Source organism: Coenobita brevimanus, chromosome 31 (assembly GCF_032717465.1).
Source record: "Coenobita brevimanus isolate Jiangsu-jjx chromosome 31, ASM3271746v2, whole genome shotgun sequence".
Lineage (NCBI taxonomy): Eukaryota > Metazoa > Arthropoda > Malacostraca > Decapoda > Coenobitidae > Coenobita > Coenobita brevimanus.
In genome coordinates, this window is record NC_136984.1 from 636,989 (window position 1) to 657,115 (window position 20,127).

General features: G+C 41.2%; 1 protein-coding gene across 1 annotated transcript in view; it reads left to right on the plus strand.

Moving 5' to 3' along the window:
- The window catches only part of LOC145395491 (ADP-ribosylation factor-like protein 2), a 176,805-nt gene that overhangs the window by 154,849 nt on the left and 1,829 nt on the right, over positions 1 to 20,127 (plus strand). The gene's annotated exons all lie outside the window — the stretch shown is intronic.

Sequence of the window (20,127 nt, forward strand, 5' to 3'; positions counted from 1 at the left end):
TTGGGTGTACATATTTCAGGGAACATTGTCTGATATACATTCTTACTCCTAAATGTATCGGGAACATTACAGTGCATTCCATGGGGACTAAGTTTGTTGCATTTACTGTTTCTCTTTTAATTAAGCAAAGAAGGAAAAAAAAAAATGCATCTTATTTTACACACACACACACACACACACACACACACGGAATAGGTAAATACAAATAGGTGAACACACACACACACACACACACACACACACGGAGGTAATAGGTAAATACACACACACACACACACACACACACACACCACACTACTTTTTCTCTTTTAACTAAGCAAAAAAGAAACACACACACACACACACACACCTCTTAAACCTAGTGCCATCGTCATAGATAATCCAAAATTAGGGGAAAGAAGTGATACCTATTTTTTCGTTCTGGTGTCGTATTTACCGGTGATAGGTTACTGATGCCATGAAGAGGAGTTGGAACCCACACATGTCCAGGTAAGTGCACTCCAGTCCCATCTATAAAGCATTCGAATCTATTTTTTACGGGATTCAAGCGTCTATAGCAGCTAACTTTTAGAGGTTGTTCTAGTGTGTTTTATTTCTCGCCGATATTGGTGTCGCGTGTGTACTGATTTCGACCCTCGTTTGGCAGTTCGTGTGTGCCTGTTTCCGCGTTCGTTTGGTAGTTCGTGTGTACTGATTTCCACCCTCGTTTGGCAGTTCGTGTGTACTGATTTCCACCCTCGTTTGGCAGTTCGTGTGTGTTTATTTTCACGTTCGTTTGGCGGTTTGTGTGTACTGATTTTTCCAGTCGTTTTGTGGTTCGTGCGTACTTATTTCCACAGTCGTTTTGTGGTTCGTGTTGACAATTACACAGGTTGTATTGTCATTCGTGTGTGTCCGTTTTTTCAGGTTTTGTGTTCGTTTTTTTCAGGTTGTTTGCTTTTCTTGTTGCTTGTTTTGTCAGTCATTTCATTTTTACCCCATGAGTGTTGCTGGAGGGGGTCCCTTCATGCGGTGGTACTGTTTTAACCCAGCTGTTCCTCTGCCCAGTTATACAAACGTCCTGCAGTCCACTGGGTTCACGTTTCAGATGAACCTAGGACTACTACTGTTACTACTACTACTACTACTATTACTACTGCTGCTGCTACTAATGTTATTACTACTACTGCTACTACCACCACCACCACCACCACAGTTACTACTACTCTACTACTACTACTACCATAATTACTACTACTATTACTACTACTACACATAACCCCTCAAGGAGCATACACAGCTTAAGCCTATGTATAATTCAGCTTGTACAGAGTGTAAGCTTAGGAGAGTTAATAGATACAAATCCCAACTATATATGTAGTGATGAATAAGTTTTTTACAGTACAGGGAGTTGTAATTTGAACTGGCGTATAGTTGTTAAGTTGAATCAAGCGTTTGTATAATAATGATGATGATGATGATGATAATTCTGTCTTTAGATTTGATGTATGAAAATGTAAATAAACTTGGAATGTATGGATTATTATTATTATTTATTATTATTATTATTATTATTTTCGTGTTATGTAGAGCTTACAGAGGGGGAGAGCGAGGTCCATACTCTCTTAAGGAAGCTCCCTAACACCTCTTCCTTAGCTATTTATTTTAGGTATGGCTAGTTAATGTGTGCAGAGTTTGGCGTTATTTAAGTTACAAAGAAGTCAGCATGGTGTAATAAGCAAAATGAATCGCTTAGGAAGAGGTGTTAGGGATAATTATTTTTAAATATGGCTGGTTAATGTTTTGTACATTGTGCAGAGTTTGGCAATATTTAAGTTACAGTCAGCATGGTATAATAAGCAAAATAAATCGTTTAGGAAGAGGTGTTAGGGAGCGTCCGTATCCAGCGAGAATATACCTAACTAGGATTGCTAAATGGAGCGGTAAAGTATTCAGTACATGTGTTTCAATCCCGTGTTCCTCCACCCCGGCCTATAATTCCCTTCTCCCCGTCACCCTTGCTGAGTTATAACAATAGATTTTAGTAATACTGTAGATTATAGTAATACTGTACTATACTCTTTTTTTTTTTTTTTTTAAATGGAGGCGTAGATGCGCTTGATAGGTTGATGATGACTGGTTTATTGCAACATTACTTCATAATCTCTTTACTCGTTAGCATTATTGACCACATGTATCTGGGAGGGTAATTTGGGTTAGTAAATGTTATTCGGACATGTTGCATTCAGCCAATCATCACCAAGCTGTCAAGTGCATCTTCGCCTTAAAAGAAAAAAAAATATATATATAGTCATGCAGAAGCGCTATGACAAAGATGTGAAATAGGCTGCAAAAGGACAAAAGTTTGGGCCAAGTTAGTGTGTAATGGGTATAGTTTTCATTTACTGTACCAGAATAGGATATGGTCAGTTATTTTTAAGTGTTTGAATTCCCACCTAGGGGAGTGACCCGCAGATTTATGGAACTTGTGGCTTTATTGAACCAGGCTTCCCCGCGGGTGGGTTAATATTGTGAGGCTCTGTTTATTTTATTTTAGGTGTTTTATTTACCATTCAGTACAAGCCCAAAGACTCCGGGGAACACTGCCCCCTGAAGGCCAAGCAGGGAGGGGTGCATGTGGAAAACAGAATCGGTGAGGCTGTACTGTATTGCCTTTTAGTGGATGAACTCGAGCAGTGTTAATGGAAAAGATTTTGTGTGCTGAATTGATCTGTATATCTATCTATTGCCAGACGCCTTAATCCCGTAAGAGGTGACCACAAACAAATCGCCTCCATGTCACCCTGTCCCCTGTCATTGCCCTGCTCCCAGCTCACACCCCCCTCTCTCATATACCTCTCCACTCCATCCCTCCATCTCATCCTTGCCCTCCCCCTCCCTCTCCCCCCCTCCACCTCACTCACTCACACACTCTCCTTGTCAGTCTCTCACTCTGAATCGATCATTTGCTAAATTGGAGTGTGTGGTATCCATCATGTACTGTATAATGCTGCTCTTCGACTCTAGCAGACCTTTTCTTATGTTTTTTAGGCGCTTAGCAGTATTGGTGTTTGTCCTGCATCAATTCAGGTCTGTTCCCGCTGCCACACATACACACACACCAGCAGAAAGAAAATATATACTGTAATGCTGTTTTTCCATTCTAACAGACCTTTTCTTATGTGTTTTTATATTATGTTTTTTCAGGGATGGTTTAGCAGTATTGGTGTTTGTCCTGTATCAGTTATTTAGGCCTATTCCCGCTGCCACACACATACACACACACACCAGCAGAAAGAAAATATATACTGTATATTTTCCATTCTAACAGACCTTTTCTTATGTGTTTTTTTCTTATGTTTTTTTAGGCATGGTTTAGCAGAGTTGGTGTCTGTCTTGCATCAGTTATTTAGCCCTATTCCCGCTGCCACACATACACACACACCAGCAGAAAGAAATGTTCCTGTAACACACAACACCAGGCAAGTCTAGCGTAGTAAATAGACAACCCTGTAGGCATAGAACAATAACCAGGTGACAGTGTACAGCAGGGTGATAAGAGATGTTAGGGCAGAAATGGTGAAAGGTGAAGGTGAGGGCAGATACCATGAGGGACGTAGCCTTTGAGCGTGTGGTGGGGTTTTCACTGTAATCTTTTTATTTTTATTTTTTCCTGGAACAATCGGATACGTTTTTGTGAAGCTACAGAAAGTGGTGAAAGTTTTTGGCGTGTCAGATAGAGCCAGGATTCCGGGGGCTTGAATGATGAGTGAATGGAAGTGTGGCCCATTGGATTGGGCAAACTTTGGTTGTCTGGACGTTGCTACTTCTCACCCTGCCCTGGAGTGGGAAAGGAGGTCCGGATGATGATGATGATGAACAGTCTTGCAGGTTTCTTAGCATTTGGTTCCTTCTTCCATACATTAAAAAAATAATCCAGAGCTATGACGTATGATCTAGGTTATCACAAGTGCCTTCCCTGTGTTCCCCTAAGTTACTGCGGGCTCATGGCCTTTGGTTCCTTCTTCCTCGCATAAAAAAAAGAAAGTCATTTTACCTACCAGCCTATAAAAGATTGAAGGAGCATAACCAGGAATTGAAAATGGTGGAGTTGCCAAAGGAGAACTCATCAGGGGGTCTGGATTACTCCCCTGAAAATTTGGAGTGACCAGGTATGCTCTGGGGGTAAGTTTCACCTCACGAGATTGCAGAGGTGGGTGTTGGTTATCATTTTCGCAGTTTTTTTGAGCTATACTATATTTTCATTTGGTTAAGGATGCTCTCTGCCACCTCTTAACAGTTTATTTCTAGTTGAGAATACTGTTTGAAAGATTTTTTACCCGAAGAGGAATGTTAACCCGCCAATATTTGAGTCGCTTCTGCCCCTGCGTGCCATCAGAAGTTGTGGTAATGGCGAATATATACCCTTTTTACTCTAACTTGGCCTAAAATTGCTATCTCCGTCATGAATGCCGAGTTACTGAAAATTAATACATGAATGGGGTGCCAGACACGAAAAAGTGCTATGTAACTGGATGTAGAGCCGTTCTGTTGCCTTTCTGCCAATAAACTACGTGAAATTAGCAGTAATAGGACGATAATCTGGACCAATTTAAAGAGTAGTGTCGTAATGGTAAAGTGGAAAATGATCGTGTTGATGAAATGAAACACCGTCCCTGCTTCGATTCCACTGATTAAAGATTGTTCCGTCACCGTGCTTCGAAAAAAAAAAAAAAATCCAATTGTGTGGAATGGTAGCGATAAACAGCCACCTTTCCGATTGTTATCATCATAGAATTTGATAGTCTCGTAAATTAGAAGCAACTGGCTGATAACTACCTTTGGCAACAGAAAATTAACTGACATAATTGTTTGGTTATGTTGAGAGGATGGTGTGACCCTAGGCTATATACTTTGGGTGTGACAGAGAGTTCATGTTAGGTGGAGGTGGGTGGTGGAGGCCGAGGATGCGATGGAGAGATGTAATGAGAGCATGATTATGAGTAAGAGAGAGGGCAGGTTGATGGTGGAGGACAGGGGGACGCCATTTGTTGATGATCACCGTTTTGGGAAATTAAGGTGTCTGGTTGTATTGTTTTGCTGAGTTAGGTTAGGCTACAGTAAATTTGTTACAGTAAATTTTTATTATTGAAAAAATACAGTGTCAGCAAAGGAAAAACGAAATGAAAAAGATGTAAGAAAGGGAAGAGAATGGCAGAGAGATGAAACGGAGACCACGAGCCGTATTTTCTCTGACATACGATACTTTCCAGCATTTCTTCCTTGCCGATTTATTGGCTTTGTATTTCAAATCGATATTCTCCTGTATGTTATCTCATTTTAAATAGTTACATAGTTTGTATCAACAACTCACTACAGTCAAGTAAGGAGCAATTTAGAAAATAAATAGCCGAAACAGAGTCGTACCAAATCTCGAAATGGTCCGATTGGGCGAGTGAGCGGGAAACTCAACCAGTGTCGCGCAGGCATTGGTGGAGTGTGGATGGAGCGCAGTTTTATTCCGACCGTTTGATTATTACAATCTTATTTTAACGCTGCAGTGTGGTTGAATTTTACGTCGAAAGTTCCGGAGACTAACTGCAAAGACTTTTTACGGCTGCTACGGCATTAGATCAGTGGATGGCACTGGATTTATGGGAGATCAAATTTGTCTTCCCCTATTGGAATTTTGGGACAATCATTTTAAGAGCAAGAATTTGGACTCACAGCTGCACCTGAGCACATATGGACGCCAATTAACCTCCGTCTGCCTTTAGAGCGAGGTAAGACTGAGTTTATTAGAGAAATTAAGTACGGTGATTAAATAGTAGTCACAGTAATATCGCTGCCATATCGTAAAACTGAACATGGTTGAATTAGTACGAGTCTGTATGCAAATATATTTCTTAATCGAAGCTCATGGGGAGAGTTGTGAGTAGTAACGTAGCCTTATCCTAAAATTGGAGAGAGAGAGAGAGAGAGGCACTAAAGTTGCATCAGTAGTAACAATACCTTATCCTAAAGTTGGAGAGAGGGGGGAGGGGTGGAGAGAGACTCTGATGATGATAATTACCCCGTTGTTATGTGGGATATAAAATGATACATATGAATTAGATTTTGCAGCGTAACAATTGTCAAACAAATATTAGTACATTCCAAAATCTAACTCTATCTTTATCATCATTTTTCTTTTTTCTCTCTCTCTAACAATTATCAAACATATTGGTACGTTACAAAATCTCTCTCTCTCCCTCTCTCTCTCTCTCGCATAACAAGGAATATATTTGCTCACACCTGCGCATGAAGCCACGAAACTGCCTTTGTTCAAATATGATTCACGCCAACACACCTGCACTTATACCCACCACACAAAACATTATTTATTTATTTATTTCTCAGAAGAAACTGGATGATAACTTCCTTTGGTCACACAAAATTAGCTGACATAATTGTTTGATCAATTATATCGTCGTTATTTTCGCAGCATAACGTTTCTTGGAAGTCCCTATCAGGCTCTAGAAAAAACAATGGCGGGATATTTTTCTGTTTTAATTCAGTATCTTTCAGTGATAAGATATAGGACCGCAGTCTTCAAGCCCACACAGATGGTTAATAGTGTGTGTGTGTGTGTGTGTACTGGATGGTTGATTTGTATGTGTGTGTGTGTACTGGATGGTTGATTTGTGTGTGTGTGAGTGTGTGTGTGTGTACTGGATGGTTGATTTGTGTGTGTGTGTGTACCGGATGATTGATGTGTATGTGTGTGTGTGCTGGATGGTTGATTTGTGTGTGTGTGTGTACTGGATGATTGATTTGTATGTGTGTGTGTGTGCTGGGTGGCTGATTTGTATGTGTGTGAGTGTGTGTGTGTGTACTGGATGGTTGATTTGTGTGTGTGTGTGTACTGGATGGTTGATTTGTGTGTGTGTGTGTACTGGATGATTGATGTGTATGTGTGTAGTGACTGGATGATACGTGGAGACAGGTGCACTATACAGTCTCATACGGGAAATCATTATAAATTTGCACTAATAATTCTGTTGATAGTAAGGGAAGAGGGGGCTTCACCTATTCTCTGCAATGATGTACAGTATTAGCTTATTCATGCTGCAACTAAGCGATTTTATTCATTTTTGGACCGTACTGAATGGATGTATGTCTGTATCTATCTATCTATTGCCAGACGCCTCAATCCCGTTTGGGGTGGCCGCAAACAAATCGTCTCCACGTCGTCCTGTCCCCCGCCATTTCACTGCCCTGCTCCCAACTCACACCCCCCTCTCTCATATACCTCTCCACCCCATCCCTCCATCTCATCCTCGGCCTCCCCCTCCCTCTCCCCCCCTCCAACCTGCCTTATAATTTATCTATAGCCAGACGCCTTATAAAAATGGGTGTTTATTATGCTTCATCTCACAAGACTTTCCGTTGCAAATTATTTAAACTGAAATGCATATTGTTGGATAAGTATAGAGTACATTACACAACAAAAGGATTTTACCACACTATATCTATCTATTGCCAGACGCCTTAATCCCATATGGGGTGGCCACAAACAAATCGCCTCCATGTCGCCCTGCCCTCCGCCATTTCATTGCCCTGCTCCCAGCTCACACACCCCTCTCTCATATATATATCCACTCCATCCCTCCATCTCATCCTTGGCCTCCCCCTCCCTCTCCCCCATCCACCTCACCCACATACACTCTGCTTGTCAGTCTCACTCTCCATCCTCTCCAGACATCTTGAGTAAATGTACCTTAGGATGGATTTACACCCGGCGAACGAACTTGAACAGACACCCATTCGAACATTCATAGTGGCTGATTCAGGTTCGATTATGCACGCCATATAGACTGCCCCATGCCGACTTTCATATGTTTGCTAATGCTTGTTACACATTTGGTCTCCAAGTGTAACTCCCTCACATACAGTCAGTGGTTACAAAGAGCATACAGCGTACAACAAAAGGTGGTGGTGGATTTGCTACACTTCTTCAGCAAATAGAGATCTTGGTAACATATGCATTTCGCTGGAACAGTGCATGCAACAAAATGAAGAGAGGTCAGTAAGACATTTCACGTAGTAAAGTGCCATGCAATAGTGCAGTATAAGCTGAGATACTTTCCACATAGCCATCGTTGTCCTTTTGCAGCTTATTTCCCTCAGTTCAGCGACAAGGAGTAGCTCACCTATAGGCCTACTTGATTTATTTTTACTACTCGGATATTGTTGGCCTTTTGCAGCTTATTTCCGTTAGTTCAGTGGGAGAAAAAGATAATTATCCGGTTTGACATCCTTTCCACACAGTTTCTTCGTGACTAGCACCGTATCTCATGCTGTAGCTCAACTTTGAAGTAGGAGAGATGATAATTTGACACGTCTTAGCGAGCAAGGAGGGGGATTTATTAGGCAGGCTACTAAACAATGCATTTTTGACGAATTCCGTGAGAGAGAGAGAGAAAGGCGCACCTGCTTATAGTCTACCTGTTATAAATCCTCCAGTTTGAAGTCACCCTGAGGTAAAATTATATCATGTGGAAGCAGCAGTTAAACAAACAAACAAACAAAAATCTGTGGCTCTGTGGAAGAAATGAATGAATAAAAAATGCAGTAATGGTAGTGACAGGGTTAATAAGCGCTGCATAGAAGTAACGAAACGATAAATGCAGTTGGTAGTTCTTGGAATAAATAAATGCATGAATAAACAACGCAATAATGGTGGTGCGAGTTAATACGCGCTGCATAGAAATAATGAAACGATAAATACCGTTTGTACATCCTTGGAATAAATAAATGAATGAATAAAAATGCAATAAATGGTTGTGAAAGAGTTAATACGCGCTGCATAGAAATAACGAAACGATAAATACGGTTTGTACATCCTTGGAATAAATAAGTAAATGAATAAAGAATGCAAGAGTTAATACGCGCTGCATAGAAATAAAGAAGCGATAAACACAGGTGCTAGTTCTTTACATCCTTAGAATAAATAAATTAATGAATAAAAATGCAATAATGGTAGTGAAAGAGTTAATACGCGCAGATAAGAATAACGATAAATACGGACATCCTTAGAATAAATGTATATCAAATGCAATAATGGTAGTGAAAGAATTAATACGCGCAACACAGAAATAACGAAACGATAAATGCAGTTGGCAGTTCTGTACATCCTTAGAATAAATAAATGAATGAATAAAAATGCGATGTGTTAGTTCAAATAATACGGTACAGGAAACTTGAGAAATACTGTTGGCAATCCTGTCCCTCCTTGTTGGTAGGGTTGGCAGGCGTGTTGGAAGAAAACAAAGCTTGACAATTCATCTGATGTTAAAGGTGGCAGGTCCTTTAACACGGGGTGAGTGGCGGAAATGTTAAATCTGAGTGTAGGTGGGTGTAGGTGTGAGAGGGGGTGAAGGGGGAGGGGGGAAAGGGGGTTAGTACGTGTAAGGGGATCATATTACCCAGGTGGAGGCGGGGGATCACCTGACTTGCCCCTGTGGAGTTGCTGTCAACCCCCCACCACACCACCACCAGCCTCCACAATCCCCTCCACACGTGAGAAATAGTGACACTTCATTAATTCATCCCTACGTATGGTTTTTAGGTGTTTGGGAACGATTATTGAGCCTCAGAGGTCAGAAAACTGTGACAGTCTTAGAAAATGGTACTTAATAGTGCAGCAATCATACTATCTAGTGCAATATCATACCCTTTTCAGGAGGATATATTCTGTGGCTTGATTGTAGTAGAAATTAATATACCAGGTTATAGCAAATCATAATTGGGTAAATGTATGCTTGGTTGTGCAGTATATTTTTTAACCTAACTTAACCTGCTGCAGCGGAATGCTTACCTGTACCTGAGAGTTAGGTATCATACTATGCGTTTATAGTGGCAATATCTCTGAACCGCAAATTGGCAACTTGTAAAACCAATTGTTCCTTCCTACTAACTTAACCGTATATGGCCAAACAGTCCAACACAACTTCTATCTATCTATCTATAGCCCGACGCCCTAATCCCGCAAAGGGTGGCCGCAGACAAAACGCCTCCAAGTCGCTCTGTCACCCACCATTTGACTACCCTCCCTCCAACTCACCCCCCCCTCCCTCATATATCTCTCAACTCCATCCCTCCACCTCATCCTTGGTCTACCCCTCCCTCTCCCTCTCGCCACCTCACCTACATACACCCTCTTAGTCAGTCTTTCATTCTCCATTCTCTTCACATGTCCACACAACTTAACCTAACCTAGTACGACAACCTAACCTAACCTAACTTAACCTACTGCAGTGGAATGTTTACCGGTACCTTAGAGTTAGATGTCATACTATGCATTTATAGTGGTAATATCCCTGAACCGCACATTGGCAACTTGTAAAATAATAATGCAGAAAGGCCTTACCAATTCATATTCCTCCAGTTTCCCTTTTATATTTTTCTGACCGTTTCCAGGGTGGTAAATAACCTTTCCCTGTTGAAATATTTCCCCCTTGTTATTACCATCATGTTTCTTAAGACATTTTCATTCATTCATTGCCAGACGCCATGTATCCCAAACGGGGTGGCCAAGGGCTCGGAGTTAATTGTTTTACAGGGAGGGGCACTAATCCTCCACCAACCCCACTTGACACGTAGGGAGAACGTTATGCCAACAGCATCTGGTGTTCCCAGGCGGTCACCCATCCAAGTATTAACCAGACCCAATGTTGCTTAATACTGGTGTTAATGGAAGAATCTTACTTAACGTACTCAAAGGTGGATTTCTTGGTATTATTTTACGAGTTGCCAATATGCGGTTCAGGGATATTACCAGCATAAACGCATAGAATGATACCTAACTCTAAGGTAAGCATTCCACTGCAGCGGGTCAGGTCAGGTCAGGTTAGGTTAGGTTCAGAAAAATATACTGCACAATTTAGGGGGTGTATTGGGCCTGTTGGCAACTTGTAAAAATTTACTGATTTCATTTCCCATTTTCCCAACTGGAGGGTAGGTTAGGTTAGGTTAAATCGTTAGGTACAGGTAAGCTAGGTCAGGTTAGGTTTAAACGCTTACCGTAGGACAGTCACTTTCGCCATTACGCTGACGAATCAAACGAGTCGACAGCGGAACACAGCTAAAAGCAATGTGGAAACAGATTTAACAAATGTTTATTTACCATCACAGAAATCTATCTATCTATCTATCTATTGCCAGATGCCACAATCCTGTATGGGGTGGCCATTTGACTCTGAGTTATTTGTTTTACAGGGAGGGGCACTAACCCTCCACCAACCCACTTGACACGTAGGGAGCACGAATGGTTTGGTTATATGGTTTAATCAGAAAAATATAACAGACTATCAGGAAGAAGAAGAGCTGGTTTGGTGAGGTGCTTCTTGTGCCTCCCTTTAAGTGTATGTTTACCAATAATTTCTGTCACACCTTTATCAGTTGGATATATTCTGTGGCTTGATTGCTGTAGAGATTAGTATACAGAGTTATAAGAAATCATTATCATCATACCTCTTTAAACTGGACATATTTTATGCCTTGATTATTTTAGAGTTTAGTATACCAAGTTATAGGAAAGCATAATTATCATACCTCTTTCAGTGGGATATATTCTGTGGCTTGATTGCTGTAGAGATTAGTATACAGAGTTATAAGAAATCATTATCATACCTCTTTCAACTGGACTTGTGGCTTGATTATTTTAGTTTAGTATACCAAGTTATAGGAAAGCATAATTATCATACCTCTTTCGGTGTGATATATTCTGTGGCTTGATTACTGTGGAAATTTGTAGCGGTATACCAGGTTATAGGAAAGCATAATTATCATACCTCTTTCAGTGAGATATATTCTGTGGCTTGATTGTTGTAGAGATTAGTATACAGTAAACTCTCAGCTGTTCAGCACAATTCAGCCATGCCCTGTGCCGAACAACGTGGAATGCCGGATAATGTGTAATACTCTCCCATTGGCTCAATATTCGGCATCGAGCTAGATATTGTGTTACCATCCATCTCGACCCTCTATCCTAAAAACTTTTCATTGAGTAAAAGATTAAAAGTGAACATTAAATACAATAAAGTAATGATACAAAACAGTAATGCAGCACCAGTTGGCTACCATTTACGAGCCGGTTGAGACGCCTCATCGCCGGATATTGCATAGAACTTCCAATTACTTCCCATTTTGGCACCGGATACTGCATAATTTCTCTAGATATTGCATTAATAGCGCTAAGTCAGCAGTGCCGGGTATTGCATTGGGCCGGACATTATGACAACAGATAATTGAGAGTATACGGTCCTGTACTAGGTTATGGGATATTGTATTATCATTTCTCTTTCAGGTAGATATATTCTGTGACTTGATTGTTGTAGAGATCAGTATGCCAGGTTATAGAAATCATAATTATCATACCTCTTTCTGCTGGATATATTCTATGGCTTGCTTGTTGTAGAAATTGGTACGATATACCAAGGTGTAGAAAATGATAACTGTGAGCTTATTAATATTAGAACTTTATCATTGTGAGCTACACCAAAAACAGAAGGGTGTTATATAAATCAAGGAGGCTTAAACGTACAGAAATGACAATGATTAGGTGGATGTGCAGTGTGTCCCTGAGTGTGAGGCCTGGGGGGGCTGGGTTTACGATGGAAGAGTTGAGAGGTAGGATGGGACTGGAGTGTATTGGTGTTGTGATGAGGAGGGGTAGACTGAGATGGTTTGGGAGGAAGGATGGGACTGGAGTGTATTGGTGTTGTGATGAGGAGGGGTAGATTGAGATGGTTTGGGAGGAAGGATGGGACTGGAGTGTATTGGTGTTGTGATGAGGAGGGGTAGACTGAGATGGTTTGGGAGGAAGGATGGGACTGGAGTGTATTGGTGTTGTGATGAGGAGGGATAGATTGATATGGTTTGGGAGGAAGGATGGGACTGGAGTGTATTGGTGTTGTGATGAGGAGGGGTAGATTGAGATGGTTTGAGCATGTGGAGAGGATGGGGGATGATAACTGGGTGCAGAAAGTGAAAAGCGTTAATATTGGGGGTGGGGTTGCGAGGGATAGACCAAGATAGACGTGGGATGAAGTCATTAAGTGTGACCTCAGGGATAAGGAACTGAATAGGGAGGCTGCCAGAGATCAAGCAGCATGGAGAGCCGCCATTAGGTGACCAAGGCCGACGCATACAAGCTTGTTGGAGCCCTCAAAAACAAAAACGAAACTGGTCATTACCTAATTGTGACAGCAGTATTTTTAGGTCACAGAGATAGATAAATAGTATTGATATCACTCAGTCCTAATCATGATAACATTTTCATAGTTCTGCCAATAGGCTTTTCATGTCAACGGAGACCATTAGCTTAGTTGACAAAATCCATGAATTCCCATTTATAAATATTGAAGGAGGAAGACACTGAGGTGGTTTGGCCATGTGGAGAGGATGGAGGGTGAGAGACTGACGAGGAGAGTGTATGTGAGTGAGGTGGAGGGGGGGGGAGAGGGAGGGGGAAGCCGAGGATGAGATGGAGGGATGGGGTGGAGAGGTACATGGGAGAGGGGGGTGTGAGTTGGGAGCAGGGCAGTGAAATGGCGGGGGACAGGGCGACATGGAGGCGATTTGTTTGTGGCCACCCCGTACGGGATTGAGGCGTCTGGCAATAGATAGATAGATAGAGGATGAGAGTCGAGGTAGTTGACAGATATCTTAGTGTGTCTGAAAAGGATGGAAAATAGCAGGAAAAATAAGAATGATGTCGTGTTCACCGTAAATAAACGTAAATACAATAGCTATTACAAAGGAACTAACCCAAAGACAAATGACCACTGAACTCATGTTGTAAATGACTGTATATGATAAATCAGTGTGTGATGGATTCTCTCTCTCTCTCTCTCTCTTATGACAAATCAGTGTGTGATGGATTCTCTCTCTCTCTCTCTCTCTCTCTTATGACAAATCAGTGTGTGATGGATTCTCTCTCTCTCTCTCTCTCTCTTATGACAAATCAGTGTGTGATGGATTCTCTCTCTCTCTCTCTCTCTCTCTCTCTCTCTCTCTCATGACAAATTAGTGTGTGATGGATTCTCTCTCTCTCTCTCTCTCTCATGACAAATCAGTGTGTGATGGATTCTCTCTCTCTCTCTCTCTCTCATGACAAATCAGTGTGTGATGGATTCTCTCTCTCTCTCTCTCTCTCTCATGACAAATCAGTGTGTGATGGATTCTCTCTCTCTCTCTCTCTCTCTCTCATGACAAATCAGTGTGTGATGGATTCTCTCTCTCTCTCTCTCTCTCTCTCTCTCTATGACAAATCAGTGTGTGATGGATTTCTCTCTCTCTCTCTCTCTCTCTCTCTCTCTGTTTCATGACAAATCAGTGTGTGATGGATTCTCTCTCTCTCTCTCTCTCTCTCTCTCTTATGACAAATCAGTGTGTGATGGATTTCTCTCTCTCTCTCTATCTCTCTCTCTCTCTCTCTCTCTCTCTCTATCTCTCTCTCTCTCTCTCTCTCTCTCTCTCTCTCTGCTACCTTTGGACATTATTCAGTGTAGGAAGAGACAAGAGGCCATATCCTCATTGGTCAAGGAAGCTCCCTAACACCCTTTCCATAGTGATTTATTTTTGGATATGGCTGGTTAGTATCAGTTTATATGTTACTTATGCTGAAAATGGGGATTCTGGAACGATATAATTGGAACAGATGGAGGTAGTAAGGGGTAATAAGCAAAATAAATCACTTAGGAAGAGGTGTTAGGGGGTTTCCTTAACTTATAAAATGATATAAATGGCATAGGAGGAGGTAGTAAGGAGTAATAAGCAAAATAAATCACTTAGGAAGAGGTGTTAGGGGTTTCCTTAACTTATAAAATGATATAAATGGCACAGGTGGAGGTAGTAAGGAGTAATATGCAAAATAAATCACTTAGGAAGAGGTGTTAGGGGTTTCCTTAACTTTTAAAATGATATAAATGGCATAGGAGGAGGTAGTAAGGAGTAATATGCAAAATAAATCACTTAGGAAGAGGTGTTCGAGCTTCTGTAATAGATGTGAATAGAGGCAAGGATTGTGAAGGAATTACCGTAATGGAAACTACTAACACTATCACAAAAGTTTAAATTGTGTGGAGAATCTGTCTATCTATTTATCTATCTATCTGTCTGTCTGTCTGTCTGTCTATCTACCTATTGCTAGATGCCTTAATCCCGTAATGAGTGACCACAAACAAATCTCCTCCAAGTTGCCCTGTCCCCTGCCATTTCGTTGCCTTCCCCCCAGCTCACACCCCCGTCACTCACATACCTCTCCACTCCATCCCTCCTTCTCATCCATGGTCTCCCTCTCCCTCTCCCCTACTCCACCTCACTCACATATACTCTCCATGTTAGTCTCTCACTCTCCATCCTCTCCACATGACCAAACCACCTCATTGTTTGCAAGAATTAATTGAAGAAGATTGTAACCAGAATGAAAGACTTAAGCATGTTTGTCTCTTTTCTCTGAGATGTGGCATATGAAAGAGAATTATATATGAGCAGAGAAACATACCAAGCCTCTGTCAGCTCAGGAATATTAGCCAGCAGAGGAAAGTGACAAGCATAAGAGGTGAAATATTAGGCAGAGAAACATACCAAGCCTCTCTCAGCTTAGGAATATTAGCCAGCAGAAGAAAGTGACAAGCATAAGAGGTGAAATATTAGGCAGAGAAACATACCAAGCCTCTCTCAGCTCAAGAATATTAGCCAGCAAAGGAAAGTGACAAGCATAAGAGGTGAAATATTATGCAGAGAAACATACCAAGCCTCTCTCAGCTTAGGAATATTAGCCAGCAGAAGAAAGTGACAAGCGTAAGAGGTGAAATATTAGGCAGAGAAACATACCAAGCCTCTCTCAGCTCAAGAATATTAGCCAGCAAAGGAAAGTGACAAGCATAAGAGGTGAAATATTAGGCAGAGAAACATATCAAGCCTCTCTCAGGTCAGGAATATTAGCCAGCAGAAGAAAGTGACAAGCATAAGAGGTGAAATATTAGGCAGAGAAACATACCAGGCCTCTTTCAACCTTGGAATATTAGTCAGCAGAGGAAAGTGGTAAGCAGAAGTGAAATATTTGAAGCACTTTTGAGGAATATTAGCCAGCAGAGGAAAGTGAGAAGTAGAAGAGGTGAAATATGAAGCAGACTTTTGTATCTGTGGCCAGAGAAACATGCCGAGCCTCTCTCAGCTCTGAAATATTAGCCAGCAGAGGAAAATGGGGAGTACGAGAGGTGAAATATTAGGTGAACTTTGGTAGGCAGAGCAACAGCATCATAACCATTAGTATCATCACCATCATCATCATCATCATCATCATCATCATCATCATCATCATCTTAGCCTTTTTCTCTTATAAGTTTGAGTGAGGTAGGATTCAGTATCATCATCATCATCTCCTCCTCCTCCTCCTCCTCCTCCTCCTCCTCCTCTTCTTCTTCTTCATCTCCTCCTCCTCCTCCTCCTCACACACACACACAAATGTAGTGAGGTAGGATTAAAAAAAACACACAAAAAAACAGGATTTAGCCAGCACAAAACAAGCAGGAAAACGAACTCAGTGTATAAGCATAAAAGCCCCCCAGTGCCCACCACACCTAGACCAGTGTGGTGGTGGGGGCATGAGTCGCACATTCTATTCTCCGTGGTGGTGGTGGTGGTGGGGGTGGTGGAGAAGAAGCATGAGTCACACTTTCTATTTGCCGTGGTGGTGGATCAGCGTGGTGGGGGAAGGATGAGTTGAACATTCTATCTGTGGTGGTGGTGGTGGTAGTAGTAGTAGTAGTAGTGGTGGTGGTGGTGGTGGTGGTAGATCAGCGTGGTGGAGGGAACATGAGTCGCACATTCTATTCTCCGTAGTGGTGGTGTGGTGGTGTGGTAGTGGTGGTGTGTGCATGACCCCCTGCCTGTCTTAGGGATTACCACAGAGAAGGCCAATTGCTCTTACTACCCTGCCACCCTGACTACTGGTTGTGTCTTGAGAGTTGGATTATTCTCTTTTAATGTAAATGAGAGACTGACGAGGAGAGTGTATGTGAGTGAGGTGGAGAGGTGGAGAGGGAGGGGGAGGCCAAGGATGAGATGGAAGCATGGAGAGTGAGAGACTGATGAGGAGAGTGTATGTGAGTGAGGTGGAGGGGTTGAGAGGGAGGGGGAGGCCGAGGATGAGATGGAAGGATGGAGAGTGAGAGACTAATGAGGAGAGTGTATGTGAGTGAGGTGGAGGGGGAGAGAGGGACGGGGAGGCCAAGGTTGAGATGGAAGCATGGAGAATGAGAGACTGACGAGGAGAGTGTATGTGAGTGAGGTGGAGGGGTTGAGAGGGAGGGGGAGGCCAAGGATGAGATGGAGACGATTTTTTTGTTTGTTTGTTTGTTTTTTATGCGAGGAAGAAGGAACCAAAGGCCATGAGCCCGCAGTAACAGTTCCCTCCAAGAGAAAAACAAAATACAATAGAGAGCCAAATTCAAGATCCGTTCATTTTGAGATGCTTGGACACACTGCGTTTGAAAGACTGGAGATCATAGGCAGCAGGAAATACAGATAGAGGGAGACAGTTCCAGAGTTGACCTGTTGCATAAATGAAAGACTGGGAGTAACGGTTAACTCTTGCATTAGAGAGCTGGACAGAAAAGGGATGAGAGTTTGTGGCCACCTCTTGCGGGATTAATGGGTGTGTCTTGAAAGTTGAATTATCTTCTTTTAACGTAAATGAGAGACTGATGAGGAGAGTGTATGTGAGTGAGGTGGAGAGGGGGAGAGGGAGGGGGAGGCCAAGGATGAGATGGAGGGATGAAGTGGAGAGGTATATGAGAGAGGGGTGTGAGTTGGAAGCAGGGCGGTGAAATGACAGGGGACAGGGTGACATGGAGATGATTTGTTTGTGGCCACCTCTTACGGGATTCAGGCGTCTGGCAATAGATAGATAGATAGATAAAACTTGGCCTAAAATTGCTGTCCCTCCATCCTGATTGATGTCTATTCTATCTATCTATAGCCAGACACCTTCATCCTGTAAGGGGTGGCCACAAACAAATCGCCTCCATGTCGCCCTGTCCCCTGCCATTACACTGCCCTCCCCCCTGTTCACCCCCCCCCCTCATACACCACACCATCCCTCCTCCTCATCCTCAGCCTCCCCCCTCCTAACCCCCCCTGCTCCACCTCACTCACATGCACTCTCCTCATTAGTCTCTCACTCTCCATCCTCTCCACGTGATTTTGTTATTTAGGGGGTTATGTAAATTGAAATGGTGATTGATGTGATTGTGTTATTTAGGAGAGTTATGTGAACTGAAATGTTGATTGATGTGATTGTGTTATTTTGGGGTTATGTAAATTGAAATGTTGATTGATGTGATTGTGTTATTTAGGGGTTATGTAAATTGAAATGTTGATTGATGTGATTGTGTTATTTTGGGGGGTTATGTAGCTAAATTGAAATGTTGATTAATGTGATTTTGTTATTGATAGGTATGTAAATTGAAATGTTGATTGATGTGATTGTGTTATTTAGGAGAGTTATGTGAATTGAAATGTTGATTGATGTGATTGTGTTATTTAGGAGAGTTATGTAAATTGAAATGTTGATTGATGTGATTTTGTTATTGATAGGTATGTAAATTGAAATGGTGATTGATGTGATTGTGTTATTTAGGAGAGTTATGTAAATTGAAATGTTGATTGATGTGATTGTGTTATTTAGGAGAGTTATGTGAATTGAAATGGTGATTGATGTGATTGTGTTATTGAGGAGAGTTATGTAAATTGAAATGTTGATTGATGTGATTGTGTTATTTAGGAGAGTTATGTAAATTGAAATGTTGATTGATGTGATTGTGTTATTTAGGGGAGTTATGTGAATTGAAATGTTGATTGATGTGATTGTGTTATTTAGGAGTTATGTGAATTGAAATGTTGATTGATGTGATTTTGTTATTTAGGGGTTATGTAAATTAATATGTTGATTGATGTGATTGTGTTATTTAGGAGAGTTATGTAAATTGAAATGTTGATTGATGTGATTGTGTTATTTAGGAGAGTTATGTGAATTGAAATGTTGATTGATGTGATTGTGTTATTTAGGAGTTATGTGAATTGAAATGATTGATGTGATTTTGTTATTTAGGAGAGTTATGTGAATTGAAATGTTGATTGATGTGATTGTGTTATTTAGGGGTTATGTAAATTGAAATGTTGATTGATGTGATTGTGTTATTTAGGAGAGTTATGTGAATTGAAATGTTGATTGATGTGATTGTGTTATTTTGGGGGGTTATGTAAATTGAAATGTTGATTGATGTGATTGTGTTATTTAGGAGAGTTATGTAAATTGAAATGTTGATTGATGTGATTGTGTTATTGAGGAGAGTTATGTGAATTGAAATGTTGATTGATGTGATTGTGTTATTTAGGAGAGTTATGTGAATTGAAATGTTGATTGATGTGATTGTGTTATTTAGGAGAGTTATGTGAATTGAAATGTTGATTGATGTGATTGTGTTGTTTAGGGGTTATGTAAATTGAAATGTTGATTGATGTGATTGTGTTATTTAGGAGAGTTATGTGAATTGAAATGTTGATTGATGTGATTGTGTTATTTAGGAGAGTTATGTAAATTGAAATGTTGATTGATGTGATTGTGTTATTTAGGAGAGTTATGTAAATTGAAATGTTGATTGATGTGATTTTGTTATTGATAGGTATGTAAATTGAAATGTTGATTGATGTGATTGTGTTATTTAGGAGTTATGTAAATTGAAATGGTGATTGATGTGATTTCGTTATATTGGGGGTTATGTAAATTGAAATATTGCGTCTGTTTTGTTTGGATTGCTGTGATTGCGCTATTTTTCAGGGGTAACGTGTGGAAATATGGAGTCAGCGCTATGTCGATTGATGTGTGTGTGTGTGTGTGTGTGTGTGTGTGTGTGTGTGTGTGTGTGTGTGTGTGTGTGTGTGTGTGTGTTTGAAATATCGCGTCTGTTTTGTTTGGATTGATGTGATTGCGTTATTTTTCAGGAGTAACTTGAGGGGAAATATGGAGTAAGTTGTATGTCGATTGATGTGTGTGTGTGTGTGTGTGTGTGTGTGTGTGTGTGTGTGTGTGTGTGT